At 46.8% G+C, this 23,727-nt stretch overlaps 1 protein-coding gene across 1 annotated transcript in view; it reads left to right on the top strand.

The window, feature by feature from the left end:
* LOC138503894 (mucin-5B-like) overlaps positions 1-23,727 on the top strand; it is a 1,431,798-nt gene that overhangs the window by 1,361,426 nt on the left and 46,645 nt on the right. The window lies entirely within an intron of this gene.

The following is a 23,727-nucleotide window of genomic DNA, read 5'->3' as shown; positions in this document are numbered from 1 at the left end:
TGTGTGCAAACACACTTGAAAAAACAAATGGCAAAAACACCCAGGAGTTTAAGTTGATACATGCCATAATTTGACTGCGGGTAGCAGTTACATGTAGACATACACGTAGGTGACTTCTTGCCACCAAATGTTGGTCATTTGTATGGTGGAGTGCAAATGGGCAGGGCAAAGTGGGGTGTACATGACTGTACATCAACATTTGCCGTGCACATTTGTACTTGGCCATGCAAATGAGTAAAAGCTGCCTACCATGCTCGCATGGCTGGCAGCCTTTATGGTTACAATTAAATGCTGCCTGCCATGGGTGAATGGTAGGCAGTTTTTAATTGTAAACACTGCCTGTCATGCGAGCATGACAGGCAGTGTGCACAATGGATTCCAATAGAGTTTGCCTGATTTAGGCAGCCGACTCCATAGTGATTCCCAGCATTTGTGCTGGCTTGAAAATGAATGCTGGTGCAAATGTTGGGGCATTTTGTATGGCTTAGAGGAAGGGAGGCAGTGGAAATGCAAGTTGCGTTCCATCTCTCCTCTGAACCATAAACATCATAATTGTTATTTTATAACATGCTTAAAACCAGCGGGTGGTTTCTAAGGGCAGGATCAGGATTTGAACTTGTGTTGTGCTGCTTTGTCTTGTTTCCAAGACACACACGTTGCCCCTGACCGATAGATGAAAATGGGGCGTGACGTTAATGGAAGGTGTAAAATCAACAAACAATAAGAATTATAACTCACCGAATTATGCTCTACAGTTTTATTTTTTGAACTCTAATGCCTTTGGATTTGCAGCGTGCTAAAAAAAAAGTGTACACTTGTTATATTGTGATTTTAATTATGTTGGATATGTGTAGTGTTTTAATAACTTCTTTAAGGTTTGATTTAAACCAAATCATGAATACAAAAATAAATAAAATATATGTGCATACCCTTTGGTAGGTGGCAGATAGGCATATAATTGTAGAAGTCTTCAATTTAATGTCCAGCTTATTTTGTCATAATGTATTAATTTGTCATAATGTATTATCCACAATATGCCTTTTCTGTTAAACGTATACGAGGACAAACTAAACTGTGACACTGGGACCTGTGTATGAACGATTCTGATTGCCTACAGATGTGTTACCAATGTGTTTAGCGACTGAAAATATGTTGATAATTCTTACAGAGTGAACAATCATCAGGCGCAGGAACAACACTTTAATATATATATATATTTTATTGATTTAATTGCAAAGCAATTTTTACAATGAATATATATTATTAGTATAATTAAAGACAATCCTGAAAAACAGTACAGCAAACTTCTAGTAGCTAACAGATGGAAAAAACAATAACATATCAAATAGCAATGCGGAGTTGTGCCATCTGTGGAGTTCCTTTGAAGTTCTATGTTTGCAGATTGTATAACCATGGTTGTTTATCTCACAAAAACTTCTAGTTTTCCTTCCCAAATGCCCAAGAAGCAATCCTCTGTCTCTTAGGTCAGTTTTCCATCAGTTCCCTTCTAGGAGGCGCTCTTTTTGGTGCCCTGTTTCTGAGTCTGACTCCTTTTCGAGCAGAGCTTTCTTTTTTCATCCACAATGTGCAGATTTGGGAGGTGCTTAGCTACAGCACGATATTGTCACGGGCACTTTTGTGATTGTAGCATTGCCAGTCATACTGATTCTTTCCAAGAGTTCTGTCCAGATGTGTGTAATCTTTGTGCACGAGTAGAGAATGTACTAACATGGTCCCTTGAGAGCTGAATCCGCCATCTAAGTTTGTGCATTGTATCCAGGAAAATGTTTGTTTTTTGTTGAGACAGACGGTGTTGCAAGCGTTATGTCAGGTTACTGGGTTTTATAAGGTTCTCCGCCACCGTTTGCGGGTCTCTAGGAGCTCTGTCAGATCTTAGTTTGTTATTGGGGGAGATGGAGAGTGCAAGACAAAGTTGCTGTTGGGGTCTGTTTCCATGTATTCTTTGTTGCGAGTATAGAGCCATTTTTGGCCAGAGGGGAGCCTCTTGTGCCCATTGTTCTATAATGCATTGGCCAGGTCTGTGGTATATACGCTATTTGTAGAGTTGTAGAATGTTGCATACTTGCCAACCCTCCCGATTTAGGTGGGAGGATACCGCTTTTTAAGCAGTCCTAACGCCTACCGATTTAGTGGCAACAAATACAGATTTTTTTTTGCAAACATTTTTTTTACAAAATATATATATATATTTTTTTGGCCTGGCTGCCTAGGCCCGGCACAGCATGATCAGCATCCTCTGGTGCAGAGCCGGCCTTAGGGGGGGGGGGTGAGCCAGGTGACCGCCCGGGGTGCCATGCCCCCCAGGGCGCCATTAGCCCCCCTCCACGCCAGCTCGGGGAAGTCTTTCAAGGGCTCCCCCGAGTTAGCATAGCGGGAGAAGGCGTGGCATGCAGGCTTTTGATGTAAAAGGCGCCCACGGCGGCAGGCTAAATGCGCCCCTCCGCCACCGGAGCCTTTGACAAAAAGCACCATTAACCCCCTACCACGCCAGCTCGGGGGAGTCTTTCAAGGGCTCCCCCAAGCTGGCATGGTGCCAGAAGGCATGGCAGGCACCTCATTGTCATTGAATGCACCCGCGGCGGCAGACTCATTCAATGACAATGGGCTGCTGACGCACCCTATTCCTATCATTACCTCCTCGCCGAACTATTTTTGAAACTTTAAGATTCCTACAGATTTTTGGTTACAGAATGTTGACATGTATGATGTTGTAGTTTGGTGTCTGTCGAGTGGAATATTAAATTTCAGCATGTTAGCAGCCTAGTTCTCTGCGTATATGTTTTTTGAGCATAACAGTTGAGAATGTAAGTGGAATTCGTGGTGAGTAACTTAAAGTGTCTGCCTGGTGTCCATGGCAACATCTCAGTGGCGGGGTACTCTTGGGGGATTTTATGATAGCAGTGGTGTTTGGGTCATCTGCTTGTGGGGAGACTTTCTGAGGCACCTTGATGTATGTTAGTTTTCTGTATCCTAGAAAGTAGTTTCATCCATACCTAGATTGTAGGTGTATATTTAAAGCCTTTGACCAGCCTATGCAACATTTTCAAACTCTTCCACGGTATTACTTTTGTATCCGTATTCGTAATTTGGGTGGTCATTGTGCATATCGCCCCTCCCCCGTCCACCCTTGAGAAAGGATGGCCATTGCTGCATCTCCGTTTATGTTTTCTTCTTTTCATCAGAGAAATGCTCTTTGCAGTGTACTAGAGCTTTGCAATTAGATGTTTGTTTGGCGTATTTGGTTCACATATTTCATTTAATTTCATATCACTTTATTACGACAAAGAATCTTATAAAAGCAACATTCACCATGATACATTAAAACAATGCAGACAGGAAAAATAAGAAATATTAAAATTGCAAAACTAGATAAAACTGTTCAATAAAACATTATCATGAAATATATAAACCCAACATCATTGTCAGTGCCACCAGTATCTTTTGCCCTCTTAATCTCCAAGCCCACACAAGATATTTAGAAGTGGCATAAACTGCGATAACATCACTAGAATTAAGACAGACTATCATGGCCTGACAGTGGCTTTAGATATTGTTGCCTCACTAGCAATCTTGCTGGATACATCATCACAAAGTGGAGCATATTCTCATTAATGTTACCACACAACGGACACATAGCAGATACATTATTATTCCATTTATGGCGCAGGCTTGCAGTTGGCAAGATCCCTATTCACAGCTTAATGAACAGGGATCTTTCATATTTCGGATTTACATAGTCTAAATACTTTTCGTAACCCTCTGGTACCTTTATGCTGCAGTAGCGTGTCAAGACTGTCAACCCTGCAGCCTTAGAGCTTTTGTCTCGCAAGACCTTGCCTAGGGCTGCCGACTTTATCACTGCCTTAGATGCATTGGATATGGTGCTTGGATTAGTCCAATACTCCCCAAGGCCCAGGGCACATAATATTTTCTTGGTGTGCCTAACCCACGGTAAGGAAACCCCCCCCCTGCTTCAGTGATAACATCCATCAAAGCATCTTTATACTTTAGTAGAGTGCAGTTTGACCATAACTGAGCCCAGTAGTAGAGAGGATGTAATCTAGAAATGTGTTTGATACTCTGCATCTCAGTTTCCAAGCATACTGGTAAATTTGGTGCAGAGGTTGTTAGCCCCAAGATATTCCTAAGGTACGTGTTGTCTGCGATGGCTAAAGAGTTAATACATTCCTGCCCCCATAATGCCGTCCCATAAATTGCAGCCTGTTTCACCTGAGCTTTGTAGGCCTCCAGGGAAACACAGATTCCCTGGGGAACCTTGCTAAGGTGCCATTGTACCTTGCCAGTGTTACCCTCGCTTTGTCCAGACACATCCTCCATCTGCAAGTTGACATTACCCTTATCCCCAGATAGTCGTAAAAGTCGACCTGTTTGATCGGGCCCTCATCCAGGTCCAAGCTTAACCCTCTATGCTTGCTCCTGGTTCTGTTACGAAATACCATTGATTTTGTTTTTATAACATTGAGGGCCCAGCCATTTTCTTTACAGAAGTCCACATATATCCCTAATTGTTTGCGTGTGCCGGCTGGTGTGAATGACAATACTGTGTCATCCGCAAACAATAGGGCCGCAATCTTGTCACCAGCGACATAAGGCATCTGAATCGGATGCCAAGAGCTCATCAAGTACTCCATTGATAACAATTCAAAATGGCTCGGGAGCCAGTACACACCCAGGCCATACCCCTTTCTCAATCTTAAAAGTTCTAGAATGCGCTCTCATCTAGACCCTGTCAACCACAGCCTGGTTACCTGAGTACAAGTTCAGGGTAGCCCTCAAAAGGGGAGCCAGAATGTTCAGCCATCAGAGGACAACCCACAATCAGTACCTGGGCACTGTGTTGATTACTGTCCTCTGGTCAACATAAATCACGTAGACGCACATTTTTCTAAGGACAGCATACTTGTCACAGACCAGTCTCAACCGTAGGCTCTGTTCAACTGTACTCAACGCCCCACAAAAACCTGATTGCCGGTGATTGATGATGTGATTATCAATGATCCAGGACTCGAGGTGGGAAAGTACATCTCTTGCATATACCTTCGCACACACATCCAATAGGGATATTGTACAATAGTTGGCAGGCAACTCTCAGGTTCCCTTTTTGCAAATGGGGACTATCTGAGCTCCAGTCCATGATGCAGGGACCACACTGTTTCACGACTGCAGTAAATAATTTGGTCAAATACGGAATCCATATGACTGGCTCTGGGGCATACAAATCTATTGGGACCCTATCTGGGCCTGGGGCTTTCCCCAATTTTTTGATGAGTAGGGCTCTACCTACTTCCTCACTTGTGAGAACAAGTGGTGGTTAATGTTGCCCCACCACCCCTGGGCTATGATCCCCCTCTTCAATAGAGCCAACAGTTGGACAACTATCTTCACTATACAGTACAGAAAAGTACTCAACGCAAGTGGATTCTGTAATACAACCATGCATTGTATTGTGCCCAGGATTTTGCCCCGCCCCATTAGCCTGTGGAGTCTCCCTTGCCTATCGCATTTAACATAGCTTCCCAGGTCTCCTCACACCAAGCCGTTTTCTTATCTTTCTGAAGCTTATGGTACTCAATCCTAGCTCCCCTCAGAACAGAGATGGCTTTTGAGTGCAACTTTCTAGTCTAGCCTCTGTTGTTTTTCACACAGATTTCTGGCACATACCCCAATTTCCCAGTCAACCAGTCAACTTCTCGTGCACATTAACTATAGTAGCAATATCCTGCGAGTCTGTTAGGGCAAAAAGACAATATCGTAATATGCCATGTCTAGGATTTTACCTAGGTGGAGGTTCCCCCACCTAATATTCCATTTAGTATGGCCAGTGAGAATCCCGCACTCCGAGATCTTAGGATCTTCAATATCCACCGGTCCCAGAATGGATTTCCTCACCTCCAGCGCTACGCTGGATACTAAAGCCTTCCACGAGGTGCCAGACCTCTTTATTGACCAGAATATTATCTAATCTGCTTTGGCCCAGCTCAGTGTCAAAAATTGGAGCCACAGGGTCGTCACGAGGAAAACGCCCATTGCATGTCTGAGGTTGGCCAAAAACAACAAGTTAGCTACTTCTTCGGCATTCCTGTGTTGACTTTTTGGTTTAATAGAGTACAGGCTGCCTATCCCCCAATGGCCATCTTCCTCTTTTAATATTTCTGCCATAATGTCTAAGAGCTCAAACTGAACGTTCAAGTACCCCATGACCAAAACCCTCAAAAAGCCAGATGGACTAGTTCTCCAAAGGTAAAAACGCTCAGTCACCTTTAGGATAAGATCTGTAAACGGTTATGAGGATGATCTTAGAGTCATCCTTGAGTTTTAAATAGAGTTTGAGTACGGCTGGGGAATCACAGTCCTGGACCCATATAGATTTACAAAAAGGCAACATCCACTAACATCACCAGCCCCCCAAATGGGCAGCCCTTCTTATCCTGACATGCTGGGATTGCAAAAGTAGCATTCCCTTGTAAATGCTGTGCTTCCACAGACCAGGTTTCCTGGAGACTTACTATCCCATGTCCCCGGATGAAATTCTGCCAGTCGTTATCGGGTAGGTATTTGTCTACCCCAGCAATATTCCAAGATAGGACACGCATCCCAGGCCTTTGGTGGTCAGGACTACCAGGGGGGTGCTGAAGTCCATTGCCCCCTACATCCCCCCTACATCCACTGGATCCAGCTCCCTGGTTGGTTCAGCTGGAGCCTCTCCATGGTTGGAGTGTCCAGCCCATCAATGCATGGAATTCCCAATTGGCCCCTGGCTTATTTCCATCAACCTACATTGGAGCCTACTTGACCCAACCTTAGAAAACAAAGGGCTATCTCTTCCTGAGGATCAGCTTCAATGTCAACATTCTCTGTGAACCTCACTAAATTGGACAGAAATGGTTTCATGCTGCCGAACGGGCCCACAAGAGTACTACAATTATGTCTCCCACTCACACAAGCCTGATACCACGATGGCAGAGTCATTTTGATTGTTATAACCAGTCGGGGGTAGAGACCGTTGCTCCATTTCCAATATGTCCTGGACCATCTTATGATGTTTCATCTCAATTTTTATTTGGTTCTTACCTTGCAGGCTTGCCAGTCTTACGCAGGCCACAATATTGCTATAAATACCAAAAGGCAACACCTTTTTGCCCTCATTCAATGGGTGACCCCATTGATCAGGCTATCCCCCTGTTTGCTTATTGAATCCAAAGGTTTGGAGACATTTGCCAGATAAAAGCAATCGTCAGGTTTGTTACTGCCATTATAGTCACTACGCTTTAGGTGATTGTTGGACAGCATACCCTTGCCAGCCTTTATTTTGTGGCCCTGCATATATTGTCGCATTGGTGGGGCTGCATGAACACTCAGACTCACCTGGGTATACAATCTCCTTGTACCATACTCACTTTTATGTATCATACCATGCTTCCCCCTAACAGGATCAGGACCCCTATCAACCAACACTGCCCTATCTAATGTCAGTCCTGAGGTGGCTCTGAGCATGACACCAGTCCCTCCACCACTCACTTCTAATTTCAATACCTCATTCACTTTTTGTAGTGATGCAACAAGCATCAGTGCGTTCTTACGGTCCCCACAACTATGCAATCCATGGTCAATACTAGTATTTACCTCTACCTAACCCGTTTCAGATGGGAGCTAGATGGCATGGGTACAATGATTGCATCCAGTTCTACTTCCCGGTCACTTAAAATTGCGAACCAGTTGCAAATAGAGAGTTCGGGGGATAAAAGGTGTTATGAACTGCCACCAATTCCCAGGCATCGCCGTCCACACACCCACCACCATCTCCCAAAGTGCAGCCTTCAGTGGAGTGGTGATTAATCTCAACTGGTACATGAAAAGATTTCCCGTCCTGCTGATCAAGGCTGTTAGAAATTTCCTAACCAGGCAAGATTTTCCCAAAATCCACTAGGGCGGTCATACCAATTTTGGAAGGGCTGAAGTTCTCCTGGTTATCTTGATCATCTCCTCTATGCTGAGCTTATAGGAGGGATGGTTTCTCTGCCTCTTTCAATTAGACAGGGCAACATCCTTATTGGGAAGGTGGACAAATCGTCACTAATAACCATGGTACAATTTAAAGCAACTTTCGACCCCTTACCCCCCCTGCCGCCCATTCCCAGAGTTACCATTTGTGTGCAGAGATCTAGCACCCTGGGAATCAATGTCATACCGAAGGCCTGCGATTTCGTTAATAATGCCGTTGGCCTCATCAATTCTATCCACAAACTTAGAGGTCCTCTTCCCGGCAGTGCAATTTGAGGGTGGGCTTGCTTGCAGTCTTTCTTTTAGACATATCAACGAGCTGCGATTTCACACAATATCCACTGTATGTACTATATGTATTTATATGATATATGATACAAACTGCTTAGAGCCTAAAGTACCTTATGCGTATTGCAAAAACTGTGTAGCAATGAAAGTGCTTTGTGCTTAGGCCAATACAAGTGCAATTAATGCAATAGCAGCGATTATCAGGTGCAGCACGCTCTGAAAACTAGGAGGGGAAGAAACGTGGGGCCGTATACAGAGCCCCAACCTCGTGTGAGCAATTTGCAGCCTGGTGTTGGCCGGTAAATACAAGAACCAATATCTGGATGCCAAAAGTACAGGGATGTTAAAATGTGCAATGCAAAAAAGAAATTTAAAATTGTAGGCCTCGCAAATTTTATAATTTTATCACTATGAGTTACTAAGGGCTCACCAGGCCTGTGGAATACCAACCCGTCTGTAAAAGACTGGAAGAAAATAGATAAATCAATAGGCAAAATTCAATAACAAAGTTCAATAACATGCCCAAGTAACGGGAGCTTGATTAGTGGGGTGACATCCCCTGCGGGATAGCTTATTCCTTCCTGTGCAGCCTACCAAGCTCAGGGCGAGTCACACCCAACAGCTTAAGGGGCTGCCAGAGTCCGTCTCCCCCCAACCCTGTTGCATTGTGTTTAGGCCTTTGTTCACCACTATCCAGCTGGCACCACCAAAAGGACACTCAGAGGATCCAGGGGACCCTCAATCAGCTGCAGCTACTTCCCCCCTTGTCTTCTCCTGCTGGGCACCCTGCAAGTGTTCACAGTCCGTCCAATGCTGTATCCGCAGTCCATAATCTGTGTTCACTCCTTACCATAGGGTACACCAGTTTAGTGAAGGTGTATTACGACAAGGACAGAAAAGTAATAATAAATGGCATAGGACGCCGTTTTATACGAAATTATACAGTTGTCAAGCACAGTCTTCAAAATAAACAGTTCTTTAAAATTGAAGGTGTATGTTTCAAATACAATGTTTGAATTATACTGTGACCAGTGTTTGTCACGTCTAGTGCAAATGCGAGTGTTTAATCACATACCCCCAATGCAGCAACACTAACGAGAGCAGAGAGAAGCACACTGCCTGTTGTGTGTCGCCCATTTAACTGGGGCCTGTTGCCCCTTTAAGAATGCGAGTCATGACTATGGGCCTCATTACAAATCGCCCAGTATGGAAACAACGGTGGCGGTAAACCCGCCGCCACCGTTGTTTCCATGCCGGGCGATCACAACTCCTGCAGGCGGGAGGTGATGTTCCCGCCAGGTCTGACCTGGTGGGTTTAACACCGCCCGCCTGCAGGCGGACGAGGAAACACCGGCAGCATCACGAGATGCTGCCGGTGTTTCCATGATCCCCATTCCCATTGAGTTCCATAGGACTCAATGGGAATGGGGATTAACACCATTCCGCCTCCGTGATTCCCGGAAAACCGGGGTTGTAATGCCCTGGTAATTCCGGGAATCACGGAGGCGGAATGGTAATACGAGTCAGGCGGTAACCAGGCTGTTTTACCGCCGCGGTTACTGCCGGACTCGTAATGAGGCCCTTTGTCATGACTCGTTCTAATAAAAGGGGCTTCTGCATGCACGTGCAGCAACTGTTTCTGGTGTCTTCATTACTGGTGTGCCTGCCATGTGACCACGGCCTGTCTGAAAGCCCCGGCCGGTGTGTCTACAGAGCTGAGGCTGTTGTCTGCTGGGTGCCCCTAGCACTGGTGTGTGGTCTGTTGCCACAGACCCTGCAGGGTGCGGTCTGCCTGCTGTGTGACTCAGGAAGCGGCAACTGTTTCTGGTGTCTTCATTACTGGTGTGCCTGCCATGTGACCACGGCCTGTCTGAAAGCCCCGGCCGGTGTGCCTTCAGAGCTGAGGCTGTTGTCTGCTGGATGCCCCTAGCACTGGTGTGTGGTCTGGTGCCACAGACCCTGCAGGGTGCGGTCTGCGGTCTGCCCGCTGTGTGACTCAGGAAGCAGCAACTATTTCCGGTGTCTTCATTACTGGTGTGCCTGCCATATGACCACGGCCTGTCTGAAAGCCCCGGCCTGTGTGCCTACAGAGCTGAGGCTGTTGTCTGCTGGGTGTCCCTAGCACTGCAGGGTGCCGTCTGCACGCTGCGTGATCGCAGCCTGACTGATCATCCGGGTGATCCCGGTAACTGGTGTGTCTCGCTCTGGGGACCCGTGAGCGGTACACCACAGTGTTGTGTTCATAGAAGCAACGATGCACCCAGAACTCATGCTGATAAAACCTGGAGGGGAGAGGTATCCTCAATTCCCCATACCCCTCGGGTCTACAAATACCCTGCAATCTGCCAACCCAGGTGCCCTTTTCCCCCACTTATAATGTGGGGAGCGTGACACTCGCCAATTTACCCTTGCCTGCTTCTCACGCCGCAGCATGCCAGATAGCAATATCCCAGAGTCCAGAATAACAATTGCAGGAGCAGTGGCACCAGCGCGATTCAATGTGGGATTTCCGCTCAAGTTAGTTAGCAAGCGCTAGGGCAGGAGGAAGCTCTCACCGGCTCCTTGTTCAGCTAGATTGTTCGACTCTATCCTTCACTGGCATGTGAACTGTAAAAGGAAAGGTGTGCTCGCTGCTCAGTCACTCGATGGATGATGAGCCAGTAATCCAGGTAATCCAATTTCACAGCACTGAGGAGTGATAGGCGTGGAGCAGGAACAACAGCGAAAGGGGTGACCAGCACCTACTTCGTGCAGGCACCCTGCGTCCTTAACTTACAAGAACCTTGTGGTCAGCTGGGCACTTCATCCACTTCATCCAGGTCTCCACAGGGGTTGAGTACATGTTCTTTTCTCATGGGTCCCTGTCTCCCGAAGCTGCCCCAACTGCACTAACTGCAGCGCCCTTGGCATCTGCAGGATTCGGCAGCTTCACAATACTCGTAATGGTTGAAGGCGGTGCTACAAAGTGTTTCCTCTGGTGCGGCAGGGGCCTTCTCTGCACTAACTGAAGCACATTATAGTTCCCTCTACTTTGCTGTGTGGTTCAGATGAATGGTCCACTATTGGACACAAGGTATGGATTGTTCCATAGTGGAGCAGACCTGGATTTCTTGAAATCCCATTTCATGCTTTGTCCTGCATCAAGTAATGCTTTCCTTTCTCTCTCTAGGTTTACATGTAGTTCTCTGACCAGTGGATGGATTCTTAAATAGCGAAAGACAATGAGAACGTGAACAGCTTCACTGCCTATGTTGAGGTGTAAGGTGTGGAAGTAGCTCTAAAAAGTACAACAAAACAAAAACAGTACTCTGGCACCCAGTACAGAAAAAGGCATGTCACATTTTGATTGCTCTTGAGGGATTCGCCGCCCTGGACACAGCAATACAATAAGGTGTGAGTTTTTGGTAGAAATTATGTTTCAGGCATTTGAAAGCCACATAGAGGAAAAACCTACATTTGAATGAGGCAATAGGGGAGGACAAAAACAGGGCACAGTACTTGTAGACCTATTTTGGCAATGTCACGCTTTCCTCCATAGACGACAAGATCCTTCACCCACCCAAAAGAAAAAAAAGCCAATGCAAAAGTCACTCTTTCTCAATATATGAAGGGTTTTTGTTAGGAAAAAAAACAGAAACGTTTTAAATCGTTAATGAGGAAAAGGTATCAAGTAAAGTAACTCTCACAGCCCTCTGACCCTTAAATTGTCCCTCTCAAAAGGCACAACACATTCTTGAGGAAACTTAAGATTTGATAGGACTCGTTAATATGGCATTTGGTGAAATATGAGATTTTGTTAAATTATTGTTGATTGATGATCGACATCCTCATATGGCCACAAGGGCTATTGGCAAAATGTGTTCTTGTATTCATTGAGGACATTGTGCTTTGACAAGAAACCTATACCAATTACATACATCAGACAGATCATTCCTACTGTTGGGAGCGTTAAATAAGAACTTGATTGATGCCGAGTGAACCAGGTAATGATGACGGTGAAGAAGAACATGAGAAGAGGACAATACAAAACATGGGGTACCAGGCAGGGAATATTTCCAAGGGATGTCTGTGTAGAAATAATCATGGCTCGGCAGATGAGGTTCATGGGTGGGAGGAGAATGTGACAGGATATTGTGGTGGCAATTTAAAGGTTAAAAGAATGGAGCTTGAAAGCATGAATGTTAATGGTGTTTTTGATATAAGTGGCAGGGAATTCCTTTGATGTGGCAGAAGGAGCAGAATCGAGAGGATGCACAGGGTAGACGAAGGACAGTGAGACTGAAAGTAATGCTAGAGTGAAGGCTGCGAGATGGATGGAGAATATCGAGTGATTAAGTCATTCAGGGAAGGGGGCTATCCGTGAATCAATTTGAAGACAAGTAGCAACACTTTGTAAAAGGACTGGTTGTGCGTGGAAAGCCAGTCAGTGTGGAGGCAGTTTGGACAGTTGGTTGAAGAACAGCAGAGCTCACCAACAGTGTGAGTTACAAAATTGAGGATTATTTTGAGTGGTGCATTGGAGCAGGGGGGTATGCCCAAGAGAAAGCAGATGCAATGGTTTAGGCAACTGAGCATTAGTTGAGACCAGTTTTAGTGGGATGTATTTGAGAAGAAGGAGGATCGTTCTGATATTGTGCAGGTTCATCCTCACAGCAGTAGCTTTGGATGGACCCTAATATTGTGAGTCTTGAGGGAGGCGGCAGTGAGGAAGGGCAGGGGGTTGGGATAATGGGGATGGAAGGAAGGTTGGTTATTGAGTGCAGGAAGATAGATGACTATGTTCTTTTGAGAGTTGATCATAAGACAGCAAAGAGCCATCCAGCAGTGAATGGCAAAGAAAGAGGTCTAAGAGCTTTGAGAAGCGATCCAGAGGGAGAACAGGAAATTAGAGGTATATCTGTATGTAATCCACAAAGAGGTGGTAGAAAAACCCAGAAATATTCATTCATGCTGTCAAAGGCTGTGAATCTGCCAATGAGTATGAGAAGGGAGGAGCACTTTAGATGGTCAATATTAAGAAACCTGAAGGCATGGGTCGGGGAAGTTCCATTGCAGTGCTGACTTCAGAATCCAGGTTGGAGTTAAAAAGTTAATTGCATTCTAAGTAACTGGTGATATGCTTAAAGACCATTCATTTTAGGATTCAAAAATAAATTTAGGAGAATGGAGACAGGTCAGAAATCATTTTGATTTTTTTTTTTAAGTAAAATTATGTATTACAGAGTTGGCAAATGTTAGTATGCGCCACTCTTAGATGGAATTCTTAACTTTAGCCTGCGTCACATCTAGATAGAAATGTGAATGTTAGCATCTGCCACACTTAGATGGAATTATTAAGTTTAGCCTGACTCACATCTAGATAGGATTATGAATGTTAACAAGCATCACACCTAGACATAATTGCAAGGACAGCAATGCCAATTAACCAATCCACTAACAATGTCACCCCTCTGCGTACACCTCTCAAACTCTAACCAAACACAACCACAAGCCTACAACACAACAATTCACACAAACTTCACTACACTGCAACAACAAAACAAACCACAAATAGACTTGCACAAAAGCACATGATGACTACCGACCGTAAAACACCCCAAGCCCAGCCAACTGACCCACCGGGCTGAGGCTGCCAACAGCACATCACTGCTCTCTTGCACTTTTCCAGCTTATTCCCAGTAACTCAGACACCCCAACACCCCCCACCGTGCTTTCCCCTTTTTCGGAGCTGCCAGAACCCCAGGGCACCACTCCGGTGGTGATAGTGCACGGTAGAAATATCCTTTAACAATAACATAACATTAACATAGTAACTATATATTTATGTGCATGTAGTGCATGGCCAAAATTGGGTCTGGAAAGGCAGGGAAACATGCGTGTCCCTTGATAGAAATACTTGAAGACACAGACACAGTGGATAGGTGATTTTATTTTAATTTAACGTGTTAGTTTATTTAATGTGTTGTGTAGTGTGCTTTACTTACAATAAAAGACTTAATTTGACTGAACCATCAAGCCCCACCATGTGGCTGGACGGAATCTGAAAAATAAAGAGAAAAAGAACAAAGGACAGAGCTCTCCCACCCAGGAGTGTGCTGAACAGGGAAGATTAAACATTCTAAAAGAAACCAATTGAGAGGGAGAATGGTTGCGTAGAGATCAAGAAAGGAGCCCTCTCTGGGTGGTGACCCCTTTATAGCCCCAGAAACCTTTGACAAATGGGCCATGTGTGAAGAGCGCCTGGTGTCTACTGTGGCCTGAGGCTGCATGCCCAGTGAAGCCCGGACACGGCCAGGACTGTGAAGATTGGCGGGCCAGCTGGCAGACACACCCAATGGGTCTTATCAGCAAAACCCCTGGACAGTGTACGAGGTGCTTTCCAGGGAGGAGAAGAAGATGATGCCCACCCGAGACACGTGTGCCTAGTGGCACAAAGCGGGTGATGCAGTTTTGCCCCATGACACCCCACCCAAGTCCTCTAGGGTCACACATGCCAGGTGCAGCCTTGGAGGTGAAGAGTGGGAGAAGGTAGCGAAAGACTGCCTCCTCTCATCGTTTGGGGCAATGAAGAAACACTCTGGGCCGTGTTTAAAGTTCTGGGTCACCCACCTTCTGGTGGCTTGTGTGAAGCGTGGAGCTCCAATATGCCTGCCAGAGCGCATGGGAGTGCGCAACCCGGATTGGGGTTGTTGGCAGTTATTTGCGGCGGAATTGCTTTGCACTTCTGCCAAACCCAAACATCCCTTAAAACACCTCCCCTACCTACCCCTTGCTCGCCTCTGCTTCCCCTAAACCCCTGTGGCATCAGATCCATCCCTCTAACGCGATGCCGCAGGGCCCTTTTTCATTTTGTTTTCGTTTTTTTTTTTCTGCCTCCAATGTTGAGGAAGCAGGGGACACCCCTGCAATCCCCCAAGTCTATAAATACCGAACATGGGGAGCGGGGGTCACCCCCGCTCCACATGTTCTGTATTTTAAATAATCGATAGAATGGTACTGGCCGAATTCGGTCAAATTTAACATTTTATTAATTGGAAACTATCAAATTGGCTAATACCCGCAGCCCAGTCCCTGTGCCACACCAGGCAATGAAAACAGTGAGCAGGGCCGTAGGACCACAGAGGCATTACAAACGCAGAGGTTATGTTGGCAGCATCCCCATGACAGCAGTCCCCCAGGGCACAGGGCTGTGGTAAAAACAGATCCTGACTGTGCAGGCTATGGCAGTGAGAAGCGGCCCATGTGGCGGATGGGGCCACCCAGGAGAACAACAAATGCACACTGGGGAAGGAACAATCCCATTTTGCATCAGGGGCAAACCCGACACCACCAGAAACGGCACCCCACAGATACTAAAAAGCGGTATCTGACTGCAGTAGACACCCATATATAATTTAACATATCTATATATTTGTGTTGTGTGTGTAATGTAAAGAAATGTATATGAATGTGTATGTGAATATGTTAAAGTTATAGTTATTTATGAATATAGTTATTAATAGGATAGTGACTGTTAGTAGTTAAGTAGAGGAGTAGACTGTTGGGTAATTGTTTAGATTAGGAGGAGGGATAGAAAACATGGTGTTCTTTTGTACCTGTCATGACCCCTGCCCCTGGCCCTAACAGGCAAGCCATCTGGGCTACACCACGGCCTTCCATCATGGCCGCAAGGGCCTTACCATTCCGGCCAAGACTCTCCTGGAGTCATTCCTGGCGCCTTTGGCGCCAGGCTCATGTGTGAAGCCAGAGAACTTGAGAACTGGGACTTGCAATAGCCTTTGGGCAATATGGATGCCCCTGCATAGCTCAGTCCCAGAACTGAGCTATGCGTTCTAGTGTTTTAGGTGTGGTCAGACCTAGGGGCACCTGAGATACCTGCAGGCTATATAAGCCACGCCCAAGCTGAGGAACACGCTTTGCGTTACTCTGCTAGCTGCAGCGTGACGCTCACCACGTTCTGTTTGGATCCTCATCTGCATTCCGGAACCTGTTACCTGCAAGAACATCGTTAGTATATGCTTACCTGCGGGCGAATCCTGCTTCTGTCCTCCGTTCCTGGGTCCTGAATATACACCATCTTGACGAGCGCTCCTTCGATCTGGAAAGCCGCACCTGAGAAGAAAAGAGAACGGAAAAACAGCATTAGTAAGCGTTTATTCTCCAATATAGAAAACAATCAAAATAAGCGGACGCTTACCTGGGGTTGACTCGTCCTTCGTCCACGTCCATTTCGGGCCATTTTAACGACCTGCAAGAGGGAAGAAAACACTGATTAGCACACAAGAGCTCAAGAAGGCGGCACGTGCTACGCTTTACTCAACGCTCTTCATCTTCTCGGCAGCATCCATTCCGGGACATCGCAGCGGCCTGTAAGGAAGAGAGAACAAACAGGTCAGCACAAGATAAGGCACATAGCGCCGCGCATCGCGCTTTCACTTACCATCTCCTGCACAGCCCCAAGCAGCACGGCACCACCAGAACTCCATTCGCACCTAAGGAAGAAGGAGAGACATTAAATAGGGGCAATTGCAAAGTAAAGAACAAACTGCCAAACCAGCAGTCTTACCTGGACAAACAGGAGTCGCAGCAGGTCTGGACTCTGAGGGCCTGCACCAGTGAAGCAACTAGGTTGCGCCGTGCCCATCCAACAACGCGTCCCTGCACAGAGCAGCAGGATGGAGAGCACACCATATAATAAAGCAAGGTGAGGAGAGCATCAAGGGGGTCGTTGGGACCACAAGGGAGGTGGGCACAGGGCCGGAAGAGACAATAAAACTAAACTTGAGCTATCCGTCCTGCCTTTCCTAGCAGGGGCGTGTAGAATGGGTCGAGTTAACATCAGTGGCCCATGGGAAAGTTGATCCAGACCAGCTGCGACCAATCCAAGTATGAGGTAAGTCTTTAGTATGATTATAGTTCGGTCGGAATTACTTTATTCCGTCTAGTGGTCATTCTTGCAATGTCTCATGTATATATGTGGCCGTGTGAGTGCATATAAGTTCTAACCTGTTTGTTCTTTTCCCTCGTAGGTGCAGGCCGAAGATGAAGAATGGTGTTCGGGCCTTCGATGAAGATTCGTGGTTGCAGGAGGGTGTCTCCGGCTCCGACTGATGTGGAATGTTGGCTCAGAAGAAGACTCGACTCAGGCCGTAATGGAATGGAGGTAAGAAGAAGAGTCCGGCACAGGCCACAACGAGTTGCAGGTAAGAGGCGTGCTCAGCGATGCAGCAGCTGGAGTGCTAGCGATGTAGAGGCTGGCAACAGGTAAGGTGTGCACTCAGCGATGTAGCAGCTGGTGACAGGTAAGATGCGTGCTCAGTGATGTACCGGCTGGCGACAGGTAAGAGGCGCGCTCAGCGATGTGGAGGCTGCTAGCAGGTAAGATGCATCCTCAGCGATGTAGAGGCTGGTAACAGATGGAGGGACTGGACTGGCAGCAGGTAAGATGCGTCCACAGCGATGGAGTAGCTGGAGAGAAGACGCTTGCAGAGTTGAGGCGGAAGACTGCTGGTAAGAAGTGTTCCCAAGAAATCTCGAAGATGAGGCTGTAATCCGGCGAGGCACAGGTAGGTACAGCGGGGAGCGTTATGCTGCTTGGAAGCAGAATAACGCAAAGCAAGGGCATGTGGATGTGCTGGCCTTATATAGGCTGGTTCAGGCCCCTCCCATAGCTCCGCCTACAAGCTCCAGCTTGTCCTTCTTCAGGCCTGTAGCATGTGCCTAGGCCTAGAGTGTGCAGAGCACACTTTAACATGAGCCTGGCACCAGAGGTGCCAAGACTGGGTCCAATGGGACCCTGGAAATGAGGAAGGACTGGCCCCATGACCAGTGGCCATGACAGTACACCCCCGCAAGGCCCCTCTCATGGGCGACCTCCTCCCTGGCCCAGGCTTGGTGGGGTTATTGCAATGAAATCGCCTGATTAGTCAAGGCGCATTGATTAACTCCACAGGTTCCCAGGTGCAATCTTGGGGCCCATAACCCTTCCAGTCGATCAAATAGTACAGCTTTGATCGCACTACCTTGGAGTCCAAAATGTCCTTAACCTCATATTCAGGTTCTCCGTCAATGATTTTGGGTTCTGGTGGTTGTGTAATTCTTGTCTCAGGCTTCACTGGCTTTAAAAGAGAAACATGAAATATGGGATGGATTCGCAAGTTGTCTGGTAGTTCTAGCTTTAAAGCGGCAGGGTTGATGATGGCCTTGATGGGATAGGGCCCAAGATACCTGGGGGCGGAAGACCCAAGGTCCTTTTAGCAGGATGTTTCTAGCCGCTAACCACACTTTATCTCCGATTTGGTAGCGTGGAGCATCCCTTCTATGCCGGTGAGCAAACTTCTTTTGTTGTTCTTTGGCTTTAGTTAAGTTGCTTCATTGATGGTTTGAGTAATAGTTTTATGTAGAGAGGTAATTGCTGGCATTTCCAGTTTATCAAGTGGGTCAAAGGAAGATGTCCGAGGGTGCCGACCGTTCATGATGAAGAATGGGGTTTGTCCCATGCTAGTGTGGATAGAGTTACTGTAAGCAAACTCTGTTAGCCACAAAACATCTTTCCAGGATCCCTCGGTCTATTGCAGCATACACCTCAGATACTGCTCCAGTGTCTGGTTAGTCCTTTCAGTTTGACCATCGGTCTGGGGATGGTGACGGGTAGAAAAGCAGAGATCAATCTGCGCTATTTTGCAGCAATTCCTCCAGAAAGCTGAGACAAATTGCGTTCCACGATCAGAGATCAATGCAGAGGGGAAGACATGCAACTTGACTATTTGCTCCAGGAACACGGTGGCCAGGATTCCAGCTGTAGGGAGTCCTTTTAGCGGAATAAAGTGTGCCATTTTAGAGAATAAGTACACCACTACTAAGATGGTGTTGAATCCATCGCAAGGAGATAAGTCTGTAATGAAGTCCATGGACAAAGTATGCCAAGGCACCAGTGGTACACTTAGGGGACGTAATAATCCTGCAGGATTGGTCTTTTGAGATTTTTGTTGTGCGCACACCCCGCATGTGGCAATGAATTGGGCCACATCCTTTCTCCAGGTGGGCCACCAATAGTTTTTCCTGATCTTGGCCCTTATCTTGGTAATCCCGGGGTATCCTTTCACTAGTGAGTCGTGGTAGTTAGTGATAATCTTGTTTTGGATCTCTTTGTCTTTGATGTATAGCCTTCCCTGAAAATAGGGTAAGTTACTGATCTCTCTTACTCAACCATTCTTGTTGGGCGGTTGGATCCATTTGTGATTGGAGGTCAGTCTTTAATTCTTCCCAACAGGCAGTTACTGCAATCTGGCTCTGAATTCCTTCTTCCGGAATAATGGGTACTGGTTCTGATGGGATGAATGCATCCTGGTTATCACCCATTCGCGACAGGGCATCAGCTTTTCCGTTTCGTACTTCTGGCCGGTACATGATTATGAAATCATACTCTGCGAAGAAGAGAGCCCAACGGAGCTGACGAGATGATTGGGCCTTGGCTGTCTTTAAATACTGCAAGTTGTGATGGTCTGTGATAACAGTGACAGTATTCCTAGCCCCCAGGAGGTAATGCCTTCAGTTTTTAAAGGCTCCTTTGATCGCCAATAGTTCTTTGTCAGTTATAGCATAATTCTTCTCAGGTGCTGTGAATTTGCGGGACCAGAATGCTATAGGATGCAACTGTCCGGTGTCAGGGTCTCTCTGCGATAACACCGCTCCCATGGCCACATTGGACGCGTCGGTCTCAGCCACATAAGGTAGATCGGGTCGAGGGTGTCGGAGGATAGGGGCTGAAGTGAAGGCTGATTTCAAATATTTAAATGCTTTTTCAGCATCGGAGGTCCAAGAGAACTTATTATTCTTTTTTAGCAAAGAGGTGATAGGATGGACGATTTCCGAGAATCCTGGAATAAACCGCGATAGTAATTGGCAAACCTGAGTACACTCTGCACTCCTTTGATTGATGTTGGCGATGGCCAATGAAGGATTGCTTCCACTTTACGAGTATCCATGTATACTCCCTGAGGAGTAAGCATGAATCCCAAGAACTCGACTTCTGCAACGTGGAAAAAACATTTTTCCAATTTGGTGAATAATTGGTTCTTACAGAACTTTTCCAATATTGCTCTCACATGGCCCACATTCTGTTCCTTGGATGCCGAATAAATGGGGATATCATCGATATAAACAAGGACACAGACATCTAGCAGTCCGTAGAGTACGTCGTTCATAAAGAACTGGAATGCGTCTGGTGCATTGCATAGCCCAAAGGGCATAACCTGATACTCAAAGAGCCCATATTTGGTTCAGAATGCTGTCTTCCATTTGCCACCTTTTTTCACTCTGACCAGGTGGTAAGCCCCCAGCAGATCCAGCTTCGTATAGATTTGGGCATTCTTCACCTGGTCGAGTAGTTCGGGAATGAGTGGCAGATGATACCTATTTTTGACGGTAATCTGGTTTAACGCCCTATAATCTATGCAGGTCCTGAGGTCCCCTTCTTTCTTCGGTACGAACAAGAGAGCTGAGGACACCGGGGACTTGGATGAACGCATGAATCCATTAGCTAGATACTGATCCAGATATGTTCGTAGGTGCTGATTTTCCTGCTCCGTCAGAGCGTAGATTCTGCTGCAGGGGACCTCTGCTCCCGGGACCAGATCGACTTGGTAATCGTATGTTCTGTGTGGTGGTAGGGTATTGGCTTGTTCCTTTTGGAACACATCCGCAAAGTCTTGATATTTGGTGGGCAATGAGCCTGACACTCCCAAGATGGGTTTTCCCTGGTGTTGTAATCTCCTCACATCCTTAAAATAGCAACTCTTGGTGCATTCACGAGGGAAGGTCAGCCTTCTGGTGCGCCAGTCGATCCTTGGGTTATGGGTTTCCAGCCATGGCATTCCTAGAATCATTTGGAACTGGGGGGCTCTAATAAGGTCAAACAAAATGCTTTCCCGGTGACCATCTTGGCATTTCAGCAGTACCTTGTCGGTATGTTGAGTTACAGGCCCACAAGACAGCTGAGAGCCATCCACGGCTGTGACATTTTCCGAGTGTGGTTTTTGCTGAAGGGGAAGGCCTATCTGTGCAGCCAATCCCTGATCGATATAATTACCCACCGCACCACTATCAATGTAGGTGTCTAGAACATGCACTTTCGATGGTTGCTGGGGCTGGGTGATTATTACTGGAATAACCAGGTGTGAGGTTGTTACAGCTCTCTTGACTCTGCTCGACAAGTGGACCTCTACACTTGCCGGGCGTCCGAGTTTTCCGACTCCTGTTCCTTGTCTTGACTATCATTGTCCGTAGCACCTACCACCTTCTTGGGGGGTTTTCTAGGGCAATCCTGTAGGAAATGTCCAGCTTTTCCGCAATATAAACAAAGCTGCTGTTCTCTTCTTTTGTCTCTTTCGGCCATGGGAATGGGAGCTCGTAGTCCCCCTATTTGCATAGGTTGAGGGGTTTCATGGCCCTTGGTCTGAGTGTCCCGAGGCCTCACATACAGTGATCTTCCTTCAGCTCTTGTGCGGTCCATTTTTCAGTCTTGTAACCGTGGTCTAACTGCACAGTTAGGTTAATATAGTCTGCACAGAATTCGGATGGGTTAACTACTTGAGCTAGTACGTCGTTTAACTCACCACGAATCCCCCTGTAAAACAGTGTGGTCCTCTTCTCCTCTGGCCAGTTGGTCTGTGCTACGAGGTGGTTGAAGGTGGCAATGTAAATCAATAAGTCATGGTTTCCTTGTCTCAGAGACAGTAGTTTGTTGTCCAATGCTTGCCCTTGAGTGTGTCTGGCGAACAGTTTTTCTAGCTCCTGTTGGAATTCTGCAAAGTTCTGAAGTATTGGCTCATCCTGAGCCACTAGCGGTACACACCAATCAGCTCCTCTTGCATGCTCCTTTGCCTCCCCAAAATTCCCTTGTCTATAGACGTGTTCGTCTGCCCCACCCAATGCTCCTCAGAACCTAAGTACTTCCAATACTCAGTTAGCACCCGCTTAGGACTTCCTTGAACCCCATACCTCCTTAAGTTGCTCCCAGTATTTGGTTGGCCCATCCCATTGCCACCAGCAGTCTTCCCAGTGTTCCCACTATGATACGGGAAATGCATTGGAGGGACAGGGTCTGCTTGTCTTTGTCCTATTCCTCCTTATTCTGTGTGTTCTGGGATACCCAGACCCTGCCACAGGAATCAAACGTTTCCTACATATATGCAAGATGGTCACTGGTGGTTCCCTTTGCCTTACCCCTTGTTTATCAAAGTCCTAAGAATCCCTGGCTCTGCTCCCTTTCCTTGAATGATTGCTGGGTGGAAGGACCATATATGGCTCTGGGACTGCCTCCTGCAAGAATGGCGGGAGCATTCCCAGGGGCTGCTTGATGTGGGTAAACCCTTGGGGTGGAGCCTACCTGAATTGAGTGATTAGTCAATATACATTCTGTTCTGTGAGATTCTGGTTTTGGTTGTGTGACACAATGCCTGAGCCAGCCCTAGCTGGGATGAATGTAGTGTGGTGCACTGAAAGGCTTGGGAGTAGCCCCAATCCACATCCTGTGCTTTGGGTGTCTGGTTTCTAGTGAATAGCCTGAATGCATGTGAACCTGATTGGGTGCTGCCTGCATGAATGCACCTGTGTGTGATTGGCTGGCTGAGATTGGCTCAGCCTGAGAGAATAGGGAGTGTTTAGTATAACATGGGGCCTCAGACATACTTCGTCACAATAACAAGAAACATGAAGCTGAAGACATTTTAAGCTTGCATCCTGGAGTCCCTTTGGTGTCATGATGCCTACCCCTGGGGAACCAGACCAGGTCCAGCAACCCCAGAAGCAGGCATTAAGTTGTTTTGAGCAAGCCCAAAAGACCCTGCTAGGGGCTGTTTGGGTGCGGTCCTGGCGCCTATGGCGCCAAGCTCATATGGAGAGTCCGTCCTGGCGCCTATCGCGCCAGGCTCATAGAGTAGAACTTACCTGATGCAGACCATGCTGCAAGTTTACCTGGTGCAGACCATGCTGCAGAGTTCCAAGCCAAATGAGGCTTGGAAGGGACTATTTTACCTAGGGACTATTTTTTACTCGGGTGGGGCTGGGGAAGAATACTTACCTGGGACTACTTTGGAGGCTATTTAAACCACGCTCGAAGAGCAGCACACGCTTCGCGTTATTCTGCATCCACCAGCGTAACGCTCACCGTGTCTGCAAGCCTGCATCCAGTCTTCTGCCACGCCCGCCTCGGGTCTGCAGCTCCTAGAAAAAGGGAGGAACAGAAGGAGAAAAGGTTAGAATAAGAGCAAACCTTCGATCTTTACCTGAATTCCGGATCCACCGCACCTTCGAGCTGGAAGAAAGAAGCATTTACGTTCGCCCCCTCGCCTGCTGCAGTGCCGCGCTGAACACACCGGCCTTCGCAGCATCCTC

This window comes from Ambystoma mexicanum, chromosome 11 (assembly GCF_040938575.1).
Source record: "Ambystoma mexicanum isolate Mex_15411 chromosome 11, UKY_AmexF1_1, whole genome shotgun sequence".
Lineage (NCBI taxonomy): Eukaryota > Metazoa > Chordata > Amphibia > Caudata > Ambystomatidae > Ambystoma > Ambystoma mexicanum.
This window is presented reverse-complemented; position numbering and strand designations above follow the sequence as displayed.